A 17,194-nucleotide genomic window follows, 5' to 3' on the forward strand; every position below is an offset into this window, starting at 1 on the left:
ATATATATATATAATAGCTGCAGGCTATTATTGATCCAAGTGTAGGCCTGTGATTGGTTCAAATTTGGACTTACTGATTGATGCAAGTGCAGGCCTGTGGTTGGTTCAAGCGGGTGTGGGGGCTCCAGGACAGCCACAGCTGTCAGGCAGCCATTCATTGAGAAAGCAGAGTGACATAAACTGTTTGACAGCTGTCAGATGATTCTGAAAAATGGGACTAAAATCAGGGAAACATCCAAAGGGTTAGCAGTGTTCATTACAGCTTACAGGGGCTTGGGGTGATTGGAAATGTTAATAATGGTTCCAGATCCCTCTTTCCCTGATCTTAGCCACATTAAGGTGGTTCCCTGCACCTGCTTCAAGAGGTGAAAGCTGTATCTGGAGTGAAGGAATGAGGAGGGCATCACGGCTGATAGTGGAGCTGTCTGAGGACATCAAGGCCAGAGGCAAGTTGTCCTGGTTCATTTTGTGCAGGGGGTGGGGCAAAGGGAAGAAGGAGGGAAGGGAGGGGCAGCCACTGGCCAAACTACTCTCCCCTCTGGCTGGCACAGGAAAAAGGACAGAGCCAGATGCTTGTGGTTTGTCTCAATATGGGCATTTTAACAACATCCTGCTAATCCATGAACATGGAAGGTCTTCCCATCTCGTACTGTCTCCCTTAATTCCTTTCTTCAGTGTGCTGTAATTTTCATTGTAGCGATATTTCACATCCTTGGTTAGGTTGAGTCCTAGTTTTTTGTTTTTGGTTTTTTTTTCAGCTTTAATTGAGTTTATTGGTACATTTTAGGGATACAGTACAGTTACATTCATTGTTGGGATCTTGTACCTCTCCATGACAGGTCTTGATTCTCATTTTTTCCCCTTACCCCTGTCCTCCCTTCACCCCCTCCTCCCCTCCCCATCTACAAACACTTTATTTCCATCTTTTCATCATCTCACACTTTTTTCTTTTCCCTTATTACCCTTCCCCTACCCATCCCACCTTCCCTACACCTTTAGCTCCTTTCTTCCCATTTCTAAATGTCAGTAATCTTATTAGGATCTTACGTATTATTGCAGATTATTCACACCAGAGAAACTATTCGGTATTTACACATGTGTGACTTATTTCTTTCACTTAGGAGTATATCTTCAATATGTATCCATTTTCCTATGAATGAATCTATTTTATCATTCTTTATGGCTGAGTAATATTCCATTTTATAGAAAAACTGCATCTTCTTTATCCAGTTTCCAACGGATGGGCAAATGGGCTGTTTCCAAGATTTAGCTATTACAAACTGTGCCGCTATAAACATGGGTGTTTTTTTTTAAGCTATTGTGAGTGCTATTCTGATTTCTTTCTCAGCGAGTTCATTATTAGTGTAAAGATTTATTTTCTGGTGTTTTTTTTTTCATGTTGACTTTGGAATCCTGGTGCTTTGCTGAATTTATCAGATCTAAAAGTCTCTTGGTGGAGTCTTTAGGATCAGTAAGTATGGGGTCATATTGTTTGAAAATATGGGTAATTTGACTTCTATTTCTATCCCTTTTCTTTCTCCTGACTAATCGCTCTGGTTAAAATTTCAAGTATTATGTTTTATAGGGGTGGTGAGAGTAGATATTCTTATTTCCAATTTTAGAGGACATGCCTTCAGTTTTCAGCCACTGGATATGGTGTTGGCTATGGGCTTGTTGTATAGAGCCTTTATCGGGTTGAGGTACGATCTGATAAGATACAGGAAATTCAACTTGTTTGTATTTAAGAATTGCTTCATGTCTTACAGTAGGATCTGTTTGGAGAAAGTCCCATAAGCTGCTGGGGCTGTGGCTCATGGTATCTTCACCTCAGCCTATCCCAACCCACCTCTCCCAGACTTGCAGTTTACTGCCGAGCACCAGGCCTTGTCTCTGCTCAGCTCTGCTTAGCTCAGGACAGCTGTAGATTTCTTCTTGGTCAAATTGGCAAGTTCCCCAGGTGTCCTCTTCCTGACCATGCATACTATACTTAGGTACCTAGAATTTTGTGAAATCCTTTGTGGATTTATTCTGGAGCCATGCTGTTTACAGTTGCTCTTACTTCCTTTTCTGATTGTAATTGTGGCATTTCCCCAGAACTAGATGTATCAGTTTCTCAACCCAATTCATAACTACTGGGGACTACTAGCCTTTTTTTGCACAAGTAAAGCGCAGGGAGCCTAAGGAACAGGCCGGCCAAGGAAAGTACCATCTTGCTATCTCTTCCCTCTTATACCCAAAACCTCCTAGTATCTCTGGGACCCCCTAACTTTCATGTGAAAGATTTCTAGCATCTTCAGAACTGTAGAAACATGGACATTTATGGATGTGGGACCATATTAGAAAGGTATCATATCTAGTTATGTGTGTCTTCAAGGAAAAAAATGGAAGCTAGAGACTTCTGGTTGGGAGGTGGTTTAGTTTCCTGGCCCAAGAGATCAGACATTTCTGGGAGCAATCATGAAAATCTCTGTGTCCCCTATAGATGACAGCCACCTGGCTTTGCCTCTGGCTAGGGATCTACCCAAACCTGATTTCTGCTACATACTAGATATTCTATTTAATTTTTAGCCTTTTGAGATTCGGTCTCACTATGTAGTTCAGGCTGGCCTTGAACTCACTACACAGACCAGGCTGGCCTTAAACTCATGGTGATCCTCCTGCTTCAGCCTCCTGAGTGTTGGGATTACAGTTTCACATCATTGCATCCTGCTAAGGAGCTGACAATCTTATGGCCAGGATGTGAGAGGAATATGTAAGTTGCAACAGGAACCACAGAAGCAACAAAAGCCATGGCCGTTTCCATCCAGTTTTGAACTGAGGACCTTTTGTGTTTTAGTTGAATGTGATAACCACTACACATGTTTTTATCTCCCACCTTTGCCTCCTGGGCTATATGCTCAGGGTTAAAATAACCATATACTGGGAAACAAGAGGTCTCTGTTGAATCCTTTCCCGTGGTCCATCCAGCACATGACATGTGGAGAAGGTGACAGGAGAGTTCCCTTAGGGTACTTTCCTTACCTGTCATCTCCCAATGGTAGAGACTTCTGCCTGTGCATGTTTGTGGTATGGCATTGATCTAACATTTTCCCAATGTTGGCCAGTGGGCCTAAGAATGGAAAGAGAATTATTTCTCACCTATTACTGTCACCTTTTGTTTTAGTTACTTTTCTCGCTGCTGAGACTAATTACCTGACACCCAAAGTCAAAGGAGAAAAGGTTTATTGTAGCTCACAGTTTGTAGAGGCTTCAGTTCATAGTCCACTGGCTCCAAGGCAGGGTGGCACGGCAGAGGGGCATCACAGAGGAGAAATAGTCCATGGCAAGGCAGGAAATAGGCAATGAAAGAGGAGTAGTGAGCTTGCTTTTCCCTTTCATTGCATCCAGACTAGAAGCCTTTTGAGTGGTGCCACCCACATTCAGAGTGTGGCTTCTGCCTTCAGTAAAACCATTCAGCCATACCCAGAACTGTGCTAATTCTAATCAGTGGACTAATTTGGTACCATTGTCTTTATTTATTATTATTATTATTATTATTATTACTATTATTATTATTATTTTGAGACAGGGTCTCACTACGTAGTTGAGACTGACCTGGAACTCACTATGTAGCCCAGGCTGGTCTCGAACTCACAGCAATCCTCCTGCCTCAGCCTCCCAAGTGCTGGGATTACAGGTGTGCGCCGCCATGCCTGGGCCCAAGTACAATTACCTTTAATCCCAGCATCACTCCCTAGACCTGGTAAGCTCTGAAAAGTCACCTATGAGCACTTGAGGCTTCTGGAGGATATCTACATACAAGCCATAACATCATCTTGTGTTACGGACAGATACTTACTTGGTTCTATTTCTGACCTTCACTTTTGTCTTTTAAGATTATAGAAATTATTTCTTCAGACAAGACCATAGGAGAGAAGGTATACAACCCCCTCATAAGTCTCTATTTTCTCACTGAATATCCTTTCAAACATAATTGGGAGCAGAGCTGTATGTGCCCTGAATTTTAATATTGGCTAGCTCTGGGTGGTCATCAGTCCTATGAGAATTCTGAGGGATCTGATTTTTGGTGATGGGACAGACACTGTCCTCTACTTTAGAACCTCTTCCTGGTACCACTCTGTAAGGTCCTATTTGATCTCTACTAAGATACTTCCTGTGACTATGGACAGCCTAGAGCTGGCCCTGCTCTTCCCTTGGACAATTCCTGAGACTTGGCAGAGTTTGAGGTTTGGCACCCTGTGTTGTACAGCTGTGTGGCAGATCCTGGAGACTGGTCTGTAGCTGGGGTACTGGGTCAGGCATCCCTTCTGGGCTCCTCCACTGTTGTAGCAGTCCTATATGAAGGAATGAGTTACACTGACAAGGGTTGGATGTCATGTGTAGGGTGCATCTCTGGATGTTCCAAGACCATTCTCTCCTGGAGAACTCTATTTTCCCTGACTTAGAAGGAACCACTCTGCCTGGCAGCTGCAGCATAAAGGATCTGAGCTTCCTCCTTGCTTAGGCTTCCTCACTCTATCAGGACAGCATGTTTGCAGGTTGCCAGACTGGTCTAAAACTGTCCTGTCCCTTCTGTATGGTCCTCCAACCCTGGAACTCATGGCAGGATGTGCATGGCTTGTACAGCTTGGCTCTGGCTTGCTGAGCTCAGGGTCTGGCCCTTTCTCAGTAAAATCTTCAGTCTTATAGACTGTTCCTCAGGCCTCGCTTTCAATGCCTTCACATCTAAAGTGTTAGTGAACTCTTCCCTGTACTTAAGGTAAGACATGGAATACAACTATTATAGGGATTATGGTAGTCACTTGTATGGCTGGCCCTGGAGATGTCACGAGGGCTACAAGATACCATTTCTTCCTCTGGGCTGCTATTTTCCTTTGTTCTACCAGGTGCTTTGCTGTGGGCTTCCTTGAAGCAATTGGCTCTCCTAGTGGGCACCTGCCTTGTTCTCTTCCTGGAAAGATCTGGCAGGGAGCTTTGTCCTCTGCCTGCTGTCCTCATGCTGTGGACCCCTCCAGCCCACACCCCAGTGCTGACCTGTGCAATGAGTCCATTATGTTACTTTTGTCTTGGTTTTTTCAGATTCTGTCTCAAGGACCTCTGGGGCCATTGGGCTGGTTTGGGACTGTTCTGTCTTAGTGCTGCCCCTTATAACTGACCTGTCACCTTCTTGCTTAGGTTGGTATGACTGTCCTTGGTCCAGCCTGGCAGGGGCTCCCTAACAATGTGAAATTAGAATTTATTCATGCTCCCTGGCTCAGTCCCTTAGGTTGGTGAGTCCTTATCTTAAATATGTTCTCTTAACACTGTCAGCTTTACCTTCTACCATTGTGTGAGTACTGAAAGACTCTCATTCTTCTAAGTCTTTTTTTCCCATGGAAATTTCTTTCCGTGAGTTCTTATGATGTCATCCAAGGATCTTTTTCTAGTGACAATGATCATTATTCCAAGAATAACAGATGACTCTTCCTATACTAGCAACATCTTTACCATATGACAAACATGGATATTTCAAGAATTTACTGGCTATCACGGGCTTTTCAATAATGAACACAAACCATTATCATGAAAGGAAAATGACACAACCACTTTTACATGGAACGTACTACTCCACATCTGGTCCTAATCTAGTTCATATGTGTAACACCTTAAACTGTTGGCATAGTGCTGTGGTAGGATGCTTGTATGTATGTTAACCCTGTGCATTCCTTCAGAGTTATCAGGTGTGGCATATCAACCAGTGAGCTCGGTTTTGGCCTTTAAAATGGGATAAACATGCTCATAGAAATTATCCAGTCTCTATCTTACCTGCTTTGACATCCCTGACCAAAAGGAGGGCCAACAAGATGCCCACAGGCCTCCTCCTGACTGGGATTCACTTGTCAGATGCCAAAGGGCTTCTTTCCAGGATTTCTCATGCCTTTCTCCTTTTGCTGCTGGGCCTTACTTTTCCTTTTCTGAAGAATGAGTATCTCCAGCTGGTGACTAGAGGACAGAATGAGAGCATCCTGCTGCTTGTGCCCTGGTTCCTCCCTTCTCCTTACTGTATGGCCTCCTGAAAGGCTGCCTTTCTTGGTGGAAGGCCTGTTTTTACTACCCTGTACCTGAGGTCTCCATCACCTGCAGCTGAGAACAGAGGTGATAGCCACATGCATGTTAAGCTTGTCAGTGGTCACATTCTTGTTCTATACTCAGCCAAGCACAGGACCACGCTTCTCCAGGAAAAGTCTCTAGTCCTGCTAAGGCCCATCTCTGTTAGACCTTTGTACACGGGATCTCATGTGCTCTTCTACTTGGGGACTAAGACTCCATTTAAGGGGCCCTTGGCCTTTGTTAGAAAAGGCTGTTGCATATGGTGCCTGGATTTGCTTCTTCTGGCTGACAGGGAGGGAGACACAACCTTTCTACTTGCTGCCCCTGTCACCTCCTGCTCCCAGTGACTAGGTCTTGTTCACACATTCCTCTATGACACAAGCTTATCCCCAGTTTGGTATCCTCTGAAGTTAGCTCGAAAGTCTATCAGGGCCACTAGAAGGTAATAGCCTGGAGGTCAGGTGTCCTCCACTGATGTCTTATTGACTTTGATAGCTATTTATTTAAACTGACATTTGGCTGTTTCCTAGCCTCATGGAACTAAGGACTTGTACCTATAGCCCTTCTGTTTTGGGCAGAATTTGGGCTGCCCAGAAGCAGAGTTCAGGAGGCTTTTGACCTGATAGATTATCTGCATGGGTGACCAGGACCTCTCAGGCTGCATGGGAGGCAGAAGACTCAGGCTTGAAGATGAAAGCCACTGACAAGCCGCAGTACTGACAAGTCACTTGACATAGAGGTGTTGAATTTCCCAGTGGCTGGTTCAGATCTGCGATGCTTTGCCACAGGTTTGGCCTCAACAGTGTCTGAGGTAATGGCACCATGGGGTTCTCAGATGGATCTGGATCAGGGTCCACCTGGAAGAAAAGACAAGGCCTGGACTGCATTTTGATCCCTTTGCACAGGACAACAAGGCTGCTGTGGCGGGAGCTGGCTTTGACTCATGTCAACTGAGGAAACCAGGAGAACTCGTTGTATCAAGTGAGCCCTGGGGGACTTGAGCACGTGAGGCAAAGTGAGGCTCATGGCTGAGAACTGGGATTCTTGGGCTTTATTCCATTTACAGGGACATGGGGTGCAGATGGCCAGAGTCCCCCTCCTAATCTAAGGCAGCCTTCATCCTGAATCGTGGGATTACTAATTCTGGATACCTTCTCTAAAATTGGGTGTCAGGTCTACCGATCAGCCTGGCTGAGTGCAACTCTGAGTCAGTGTGGTACCTGGCAGTAAATGTGCTGATCACACTTGAGCCAGTATGTGGGGGTTGATCCAGAAGGGGCAGAGACTTTGACTTCAGGAAACCCCTAACATATAGGTCAAGATGGATACTCCTCTGTCCTGGAGGTACCATTTGATATATAGGAGGCAGTATGAGTGGTATATAGCTGCCATGAATATGGCATAGTACTTTAAAGCCAGGGAAATTTTTCTACACGTCTCATCTTTCAGGTGGATTTGGTTGCTACATCTTAGTATCCTTCTATCCTTTATATCTCAAAGTCTAGAATTTATTTGCATTTGAATCCTTCATGTATTCTACCTGAAAGTCTTGAGCTTGCATCTGTCAAGATAATGTTAATATTCCATGTTGCATTATATGAGATGATACCATTAATGGTGCTACTCTAATCCAGTAGAAATAGTAACAGTCGATTCCTCTTTCTGTATCATGTGATAATGAAGACATTTAATACACCACTTTGGCATTAGCTAGTGAATGGAAGGTGAACAATAGGTATGTCTCTTTCTATCGATTGACCATCCTTGTTAGATCTGAGCCACTTTCTAGCCTCTCCTGAATGAGCAGGATCCATTTCATGTGATGATCTCCTTGTTCTGCCAGGGAATTTGCTCAGGCTACCTGCTGTCAGAGACCTGGTGGTGAGACCCTCATTGATGTCCAGTAGCTTCTCTATTAAGGATCTCTTTATGATCTCACTGAGATTCCATGAGTGTTAGCCCGGGGAAGACAGCTGCTTTGACATAAATGGGTGCTTATAGCTAGCTATGGTTCACATCCTCTAAATGGGGGAAAGTCCACACTGTAGCACTACTTGAGCAATGAACATGGCAGGGATGGGAGAGAGGTCTGTCTTCCAGATGAATGAGGCTGTGTGGCCATTGCAGACTTAGGAGGAGCAAGCCTCCCTGACTTGTGGAAGGCCAACTCTTGAAGATGGTTTTCCGAGGATCCTCTTCTGACCTGCTGTGGCTTGGGCTAGGCTGAACTCTGCCTGCATCTGTGGGGCTCTGAGGCTGGCCCTCAGGCTGATGCCTTAGGAGTGATAGCCTCTGTCTTGCAGGCTAAGGAGAGGCAGATATTTCTCACGGATAAAGTGGGCTTGACCTACTTTGATAGGCTTTGGCTTGACAGAGACTTGTGCCTGTGCCCACAGGCAGAACTTGCCTTTTAATCCGTGTATATTAAAGGTTGTTCTGAATGCTGGCCCCAGAAGATCCTTTTGTGCTGGCACCTCTGGAACTTGGGGTAGCAGGTGGATGTTACCGTGCATATGAGGCCATTTTTGCCCCTGTGGATCTGCTTCTCTCTTTTCAGAGGCTGCCTGGGAGATGTGGTTATGGGCATCCTTGGTCCTGCTTAATGTGGGTATGAAGATTTATATTCACAACCATCCTTCCTGGTCTCTGACCCTGTCAGAGTTCTTCTTTCTTGCCATCCACAGAGATCAGAGTAGTGGTGGCTATGGCCCATGGCATCAGGGCCCTCTGCCTTGCTTGTGTGTGGTCCACTAGCTAAACAGAATGCTGGCACTGGCGTGTCCTAAGAGAGGTTCATTCTGTCCTGGGCTAGGCTGCTGGTATCTCCTCTCTTCCAAGCTCAGAGCCTTGCTTCTTTTACCTGAGTGCTAAAGTCTGTACCGTTCCTCACAATCCAGGGGATGAGGCAGCTCTAGACGTTTTGTCTAGAAAGACCTGAGGTGTTTGTCATATATTAGCTATGTATGACTGTCTAATGCAATGTAAATGGTAAAATTTTAACTTGAAGGAGACTTTCAGGGGGAATACCTGCTATAATATCTCTATACGGATAGTGGATGTTGGCTGTCATAGCTTGGAGTACAGACAGAGTAGTACTAGTCTTTAGAGAGCTCAGTATAGCGAGTGACAAATTTCAGTTTGTGTATGACAGCCCTGGGCTATGACAGGCACATGCAATGCCTAGGATTTGACTGAGAGGCTTCCCAGGGTAGCTCTTCCTTGGAACTGGGGCTCAGAATTGCCTGACTACCCTGGGAAGAGCATCTCCCAGCTGCTGTCTGCTGAGAACTGAGGTACAAGGGGGATGGAATCTGCTTGTTCTAGGCCTGAGGGCAGAGTAGAATTGCTGCCGCTCTGCACAGCTGCCTCTAGGCCCACTGTGCTGGGGCTGGGAATTGCTAGGGCCCTGCTGCTGCCCCAAGTGGTGGTATCTTGGGGCTGGGTGTCCCAGCTAAGGTACCCACAGGGGCCCATGGCCACATATTTCTCACTGAAAGTAGGTTGTGTATGGTAATGGGCACTCAGAGGAGGCAAGTGGCTTAGGTCCCCTCTCCTCGGCCTCTCTGCTTCCCTCTCCCCTCTCCCACAAGCATCCCCTGAAATTGCTGGAGGCCAACACCAGGGATCACTCCAGGTTCTCAGCTATCCTGTCTACTTCAAGCACTCGGGTCTTGAGATCGTGTTTCCCCTTCTCTTCCTGTGTTCCAGTATCTTTACCCCAGGGCACACCCTAACTCACTACCACCCCAAGGCATTCAGGGACCCCTTTGCTTCTCTCTTCTATATCCTTCTCTTTGGAGGCTCTGAGTGCCTAGCATCCCTCTGTCTGTGGTCTGGTGTTTGGGCTCCTGACTGCATCCTGCCTATTATCTCTCCAGCCTTCTTTAATCTGGCTGCTGCCTCTTAGGATCCTCTGGTCCTAGCCATGGTGGTCCCCTTGCTAGCAGCACCTGTCCTGTGATGGTCTGGAGCTCAGGAGTCCTCTTTGAGAAACATGATCTGCTTTGATGGGCATTCAGTCATGCTCATATGAAACATACTGGTCTCACACAGGATCTGTCCTCTTTATCAAGGTCTGAGACTCCCTACATTTGCAAAGAAAGAAATCAATGTCCAATGGCATCAAGTTAAGCAGTGCCTAGGCCCTGACAGGCAGGCTTTCAACTGAGCTGGCTAGGGAAGACCAAGGTCATAGGGGAGCTGGGTGTGGTAGCTGCTCTCAGCTAGGGATCTGAGGGTGTCCTTATTGTACTGTGCAAGAAGGGAAAAACAGATGGACATCTCTCCACTACAGTATGTTCTTGAACCTCCCAAGTCTTGAACCCTCTCTCCCCTTTCCGTGCCTTCAAGATGGGGTGGACTTGGATACATATAAAAAAGAGGCTGGGAGCCCAGGTGCTACTGAGCATAGATCGCTGTCCAGATAGAAGCATGTTTGCCTATAGCCTTCCAGGCTGGCATCCCCAGGATGCAAGTGTGGTAGACCAGGGAGCTCTGGGGAGTCTGAAGTCGTACCTATAATCCTGGCTGCAGATGCAGAAATAATAGGAGCAGAGGGTATCAGCCAGGTGTGGGTGATAAGCACAAGGATGGAGGTGGCAAGGGACCTGGATCTTGGGGGATGAGACTAGCTGGATGTGGGCAGCATTTCGGGGGATAGTGGAAACCAGAAAGAGAGGGGAGAAGGGAAGAGGCCTTTGGTAGCAGATGTTTGGTATTATAAGTTCTAAGGTCTCTCTCTCTCTCTGGCTCTGAGTTCTGGCCTGGCAAGAAACAGAATGCAGAATGGCATGAATCATGGCTGCTTTGATGAATCTAGCCTCAGGAGGATGAACCAGAGTATTTCTGGACAAGATGGGAATGGTTGGGTATGTTCTGACAGCTCATGGCCGCCTGCCCTGAGACCTGCTGATCACTGTCCCTGGTGACAGTTGTATCTCTAAGCACTATAGTGTAATAGACAGGCTCCCAGGGCCAGACCCTTAGCTGAACATAAGTCCCAAGCCCCCTCAAGAGAGCACTGTGCACTGTGGATTCTCCACCTCCCCACAGGACTGCTCTGTGTCTTGTGAAATTCTGGCAGTAGGCCTGGAGTGAGTCCTTTTACTTAGCTTGGACAGCCTTCATCTAGAAATGCTTTCTGCTGTGACTTCTCCCTTCAGCCTAGTCCAGGCTGAGGCCAAAGGGCAACAGGTGAAATTCAGGGGTACCTTCTCTGCTGCCTCACCTTGAGGATCCCCAAGGAATGGGAAGTATATGGGAGGCTGATGGCTGGAAGAAGGAAATCAACTGTGCACCATAGCTGAGCCTGAGTTAAGACCAGGATGCTTGGAGGGCTTTCCTGTCCTTGACTTCCTTCTGCAAAACTGATCGTGAGGTGGACTGACTTGGTCTTATGTGGTAGCAGCTAGGAGGGACTACTAAACATAGATTTCTCTAGAAGCTTTGTCAAAGGTGCTGCAAGACAACAGTGTGTATCTCTGTTTGAACAGAACTTGGGCTGGGTCCTGAGCTGGACTGAAGCCAGAGACTGCTGGGCTTTGATGGAGGCTCCTGCTCCATGAGCAGACCCCAGGATGACTTTGACCAGTGGAGGCCCTGTGACTTGTCACCATCACATCAGAAGATGGAGTGTAGCACGAGTGGTAGATTCCATAGCAACATGGCTGTTGAACAGCTAGAAGATCTCAACGGGTGTGGGGCCGACACAGGAGAACTTAGGTGTCTCTCCTGCTCACCTCTTCCCCAGAGCACCAACCTTCCTGCAAGCATGTTGACTTGTCCCTCCATGGAGTCTATGGGTGAGAGGGGAATCAGAGCCACAGGATGGCTAAGGTCATTTGAGCTTGGACAGACCTGCTGAGATGACTGGCTACCTGCTCTCCGAGAACTGGAGGGCCTGTGTAGGCCTGTGTTGGCATTACACTGCGTGGAGCCTGCACCCTCAAGACTCTGCAGTTGGATTGAGTAGACTGCAAACCTGGAGTTGAAACAAGACTTTAGCCTCAGGGCCCTTGATCCATTCTTATCAGAAGTGGCTTCTCCCTTTCTCTGACTCCAGGTTCCCTATATTTTTGTGACAGCTCATAGATGTTATGTAGGTTAAAAGTCCCACAAAAAATCCAGTGGGATTTGGGTTTCTGCACATGCCTGATGGGTGGGCTCTGACCTGTGCTATGCGATTCCCTGCTGTCTCTGTGAGGTTCCAGGGGGCATCCAGCAGTCCTTTTGGATCAGCAGCAGAAATCCTTGTTTCCACAGTAGTGTTTCCACTGGGTGCTAGAGCCAATGCTGGAAAGCTCAGCAACCACGTACCCAGGATGGGAGACTCACTGTACCCAGGACTCCTCTGACCTTTGTCTTACCTCTGTCCCTGACAGAGAGGTGGGAGGAAAACTTCTGGGGACAGAAAGTGAGAAAGAGACCCAAATTGTCATGTTTCAGTCTCATGCCCACTGAGATCTGAGCCAAAGCCAACATGAAGCACCAAAAAGGTCGCATACATGGATGTGTGCTGGGGACAGATGGGCGTCTGGATGAGATGTGCCCCTCTCCCTGTCCATGGAGGTAACCCTGGAGATTATGAGGTCTCATGGAGTATTGGGCCCATAGCCTTCCTGCTACAGCTGTGGCTGGAGGAGACTTCTCTGTGAGTACTTTGTCTGGAGGTGAGAGAGGTGGGACAGGGTTAGGAGATGATGTACTACAGACCCCTGGCCCTATACAAGTCTAGGAGGCCTGTGGCAAGGTCTGCAGGTATAAACTGAGAGCTGTGGTCACGAAAGGAAAGGGTGAGGGGCTGAATGTGGCAGTCAGGGTTCCCAAGTGTTAGCCTAATGACAATGTGAAGGGAATTTTCTCCCTACTGCCCCAGCTTTCTGCACAGAACACTGCTATGGTGGTTGTGACCTTGAGTTCAAGCCTTGGTCTTGACACTGAGCTACAAATGCCTGGAGAGTGGGCTGTGTCTTTCTTTTTGCCATGCTGAAAGAGACATCAGAGACTCCTTCCTGTGTGAGCAAGCAAAGGCCAAACCCAGGGAGGTCAGGGTTCCCTAGATGAACCTGGCTGTGCTGGCCCCTTTGGGGCACCTGGTGTCAGAGTCCCTCTGCCCATGTTTTGACATTCTTCAGTCTAAGATTACTGGGTACAGCATCCCTGGCAGTTACAGCAACTGAAGTCCAGACAACCCCTTTCATGATCTATTGCAGGCTCCATTGCTTAGACGAACACTTCCCAGACTTGGAATAAAAGCTAATGAGGCAGAAGTTTCAGGATTTGTGAGTAACAGTCTTGTCATTGCTAACCATGACAGTTCCAATGAGACCAAGCTTCAGGCACTGCTGGAAACAGCCACCTGTGTCCCACCAGTGTGATAGCATTTAGTGCTCAGTTATGGCTGAGGTGTCCTCACCAGACAGATCTGTGCATAGATGTTGAAGATTCTGACTCCAGCTCTCCCGCTGGAAACTCTGCCCCAGTTTGTCACACATTCCTTTTTCTGCTTAAATTGGCAAGACTGTTTCTATTGCCTTTCACCAAGAGCCCAAGCAGCTAGCTGTAGGAAAGTGTGTTTTTAGGGAAATGAGATTGGCATGCTGGCCAGGTGGGAGCTGAAGGCCTGGTGACAAACCAGCTGATGTGAAGGTCAGAGATTCTCACGGCCCGTGGAAACAAAACAAATGGTCACAGAGGATGAAATATCCAGCAGCCAATCCAGCTCAGGCTCATGTATGGCAAAGCTTTTGTGACATCTCAAAGGGTGGGCAGGTCACTCAAAGCCTTGCCTTCCGTGGTTGAATTGGTACAGAGTCCTGTGTCTGCAGGTTAGAACCATAGCATCGGCTCTGGTTTTTGAAGACAAAGTGTGCCACTCTTACTCCAGCCTCTTTAGTGGTAACTCAAAAGGCTAACAGTCCTGGGTGGCGCTCAGCAAGGGGAGACCCATGCTGGAACAGGATAGTGTTGTGCAGCACATAGTTCTGCCACTCAGTTCCTGTGTCCCAACAGGCCTGTGTGCAGGAAGCTGGGATGCTGCTGGAACTCTGCATGCCCTACTAGGAGAATCTCCATGGAGGGCCTGTGGTTTTGGGACAAAGCCAGCTGCCTTCCACAAATTACTTTTTTGCAGTGTGTGTGTGGGGGATGGTGCTTGGTTTGCTATTTGCTCACTTTGGAAAAGTGAACACAACCTAGGTGGACCAAGGATTAGCTGATGCACCCAGCTGTCTTTGGATATAGCCAGCGATCTGGCAGTCAAAGTCCTTCGTAATACAGTATTACAAAAGCAGGCTCTACGAGCACACTTACATCATATGAGGAGTTCATCAACGCAGTGTGCTTGTCACACTGCAACCTGTCCCTCAAACTCTCCCATACGTCATGGAGGAAGATCTAGGGACTGTGTGTCCTTCTTGACAACATGGGAGCATCCACTGGACATAGATTGGTATGGCATCTCCAGCTCTGCTTAAGATAAACTCTTATGGACCAGAGGGAATGAGAGGTCTTCCTCAAGGGCAGGACTCTGGGCAAGTAGTCATTTTATCTGCCTGGAGGACATGTGGTCCAGAATGAAGAGCTACATACTTCTGTGGTTAGAGAGACTAAAGATGTAACATGGACATGGACTTGGATGGAGGAAGATTCTGTTATTAATGATGAGGTGGTTTGGGCGGGGAGTACAGAGATGGAGGTCTCGGAATGAAGGCCCAGCTCTGGAAGAAGTGTTAACTTAACAGAGCAAGGTGACCTAAAGGATTCCATAAATGAAGTGCTATGGGACAAGGATTAAGGCCATGTATAGTATCTGTAGCTTTAACTTCTTACAAAGGCTAAGCTGATAGCTGCTGAGGGGCCAACTTGCTGGCAACAGTGACACTGGGCTGGGATGGAGCAGCCACCTACCTGATGGTGAGTTGCCTACCTGGACGCTACTATGTAATGAGAGGGGATTGCTGCAACAGCTTCTTGCTTGAGTCTGTGCCTTCCCGGCCTGACAGGCTTATCTGAGAGTACTGTACTCTCCAGGAGAGCCAGGCAACGTTCAGGTTCACTGTTCTCCATATAGAACACATCTGACAAAGGACTTCCTTTCTCTGCACAGGTGGATCCATGGGTTGGAGGCCATGGAGTCCTCCATTATCACACAGCTCATTTTTTGGAAGCAGCTGGCTTGACAGAATGGCTGGAAGACATGAAACCTCCACTGAGGTGCCACCCAGGCTCCTCTTCTTAGGGAGGCTGGAGAACTGCCCGAGAGGGTATGATGAGGGTGTCCAGTGCCTGCTGGCACTGTGTCCTCCCAACCAGACTGCTTGGGTCCAGACACTGACAATGGAAACACGTATGGCACCTCTCACTGTCACTAAAGAGGCCCTGCTCATTAATATAATTCCTGTTCCTGGGTTCTGCCAGCCCAGAAGCCTAGTAATATAAGGAAGAGTGAGTCTACTGCACACTCTTACCATGTCGTTCAAGTAGAAGTGGAGACAGCCTCTGGTCGTCTGTCTCTGTGACTCTGAAGAGCAAAAGGGGGCTTAAAATGCTGGCTGGGGTCATGTCAGACAAGATCATTAGGGGTAACACAGAGAAAGTAGAGACAGGTCCAAGGAATCCTTGGCAAACATCCCAACACACCAGGCGGATTAGCAACAGTGATACGCAGGGTGTCTGTCTGGGATGAGGGTTTGAACCATTCCATCAACTAAACTAGAATTTTAGATGAGAAAGGAAACAGCCATGGTCTTGTAATTGTTGTAATTAAAGGTTTTTCATGCTCTGCATTTATTTTCCTTCTAATTAGTGTTTATAGAGGGTCAGGATGGAGGTGATTTGCATAAGGATATGGGTCCATGGGGCAGAGTTTAGAGCAAAATAGGCATTGCTTGCTACTAAGTCAGAACAGAGATGGTGAACCTGGGTGCTCTCCCTGGCAGGGATTGGAGTGGCTGTGTTGGACTGAGAGTTACATCACATTTTCCCAGTGTGTAGGAAGAGTGGATATTGATCTTCAGAGATGAGAAGATTGGATTACAGTGAATATTGCATTTCTTTCTTTTCTTTTTTCTTTCTTTCTTTCTTTTTTTTTTTCTGTAGATCTAAACATTCTGAGGGCCTTCTGAGCTTGAGTCTTGGTTAGGAGTCAATGTTTTTAAAGCCAGTTTTATTGGCTGGTCTTATAGCTCATGCTAGTATATGTGTGTCTTCAAGTGGTTTGGGTATTTCCAGCTGGGCTTTGTTCTCTGACCTGAGTGATTATGTGGGCTATGGCCGCTTATACTCCCTTGGGCTTACATCACAGGCAGTCTGTTTGACATGGCCACTTGGTGAAGACATCTAAGGTGCTCTGGATCCATATTCTCTGCCCCTGACCGCACCACTGTCTCGTTCTCTGGATGTGCTGAACATCTAACCTCTCCCCATGCCCATGACTCTCACCTTATAACCTTGATACTTATGCACGGGTCATGGCACCCTGGTGTTGTGGGTAAATCTGCTCATGAACTGTCCATGGGTACATGCTTGGGCTGTCTCCATGCCAAGGACGGCTTCCTTCCCCACTGCCAGCACCTGGCTGTGCTCTGGAGCCACCACTGGGCTCAGCACCCTTTTATTCTCAGAAAACCTGCTAGGAATTACATGAAGCCACTGCTGCTCTTGTCCCTGATCCTTCTGGGCCTGGTACCTTTGCCAGGAAAAAGGAGGAGTCATCCAGTCTGGTCCTCTTCTTTGCCTTGCAGCCCTCTGTCTAGGGCTCCTGGAGGCTGCAGCAGCATGGGAAGGAGGAGCCCAGTACCACTGTGCTAGTTTCCACAGACACCAGACTTCCCCGGCTCACTGTAGTGATAGGTGCTTTGTTTGTTCTCTGTCACTGATGTCACTGACAACCTCAAGGTCCCTGATTGAGCTTCATGGCCATTGTGTGAATCTGATGCACCAGATTTGGGTGGGGTAAAGTCTGTAGAGAAAAACTGAATAAGGACATTCTTCTCATAGTCCCCGGAGTGGAGAGTCATATATAAATTTTCTGTCTACTGCTGCGTCTCACGTCTCCTCTAGATCACTGCAAGAGCCTCCTAATTGGTCTCTGGGCTTCCATTCC

Source organism: Fukomys damarensis, unplaced genomic scaffold (genome assembly GCF_012274545.1).
Source record: "Fukomys damarensis isolate Sample0158 unplaced genomic scaffold, DMR_v1.0_HiC HiC_scaffold_20, whole genome shotgun sequence".
Lineage (NCBI taxonomy): Eukaryota > Metazoa > Chordata > Mammalia > Rodentia > Bathyergidae > Fukomys > Fukomys damarensis.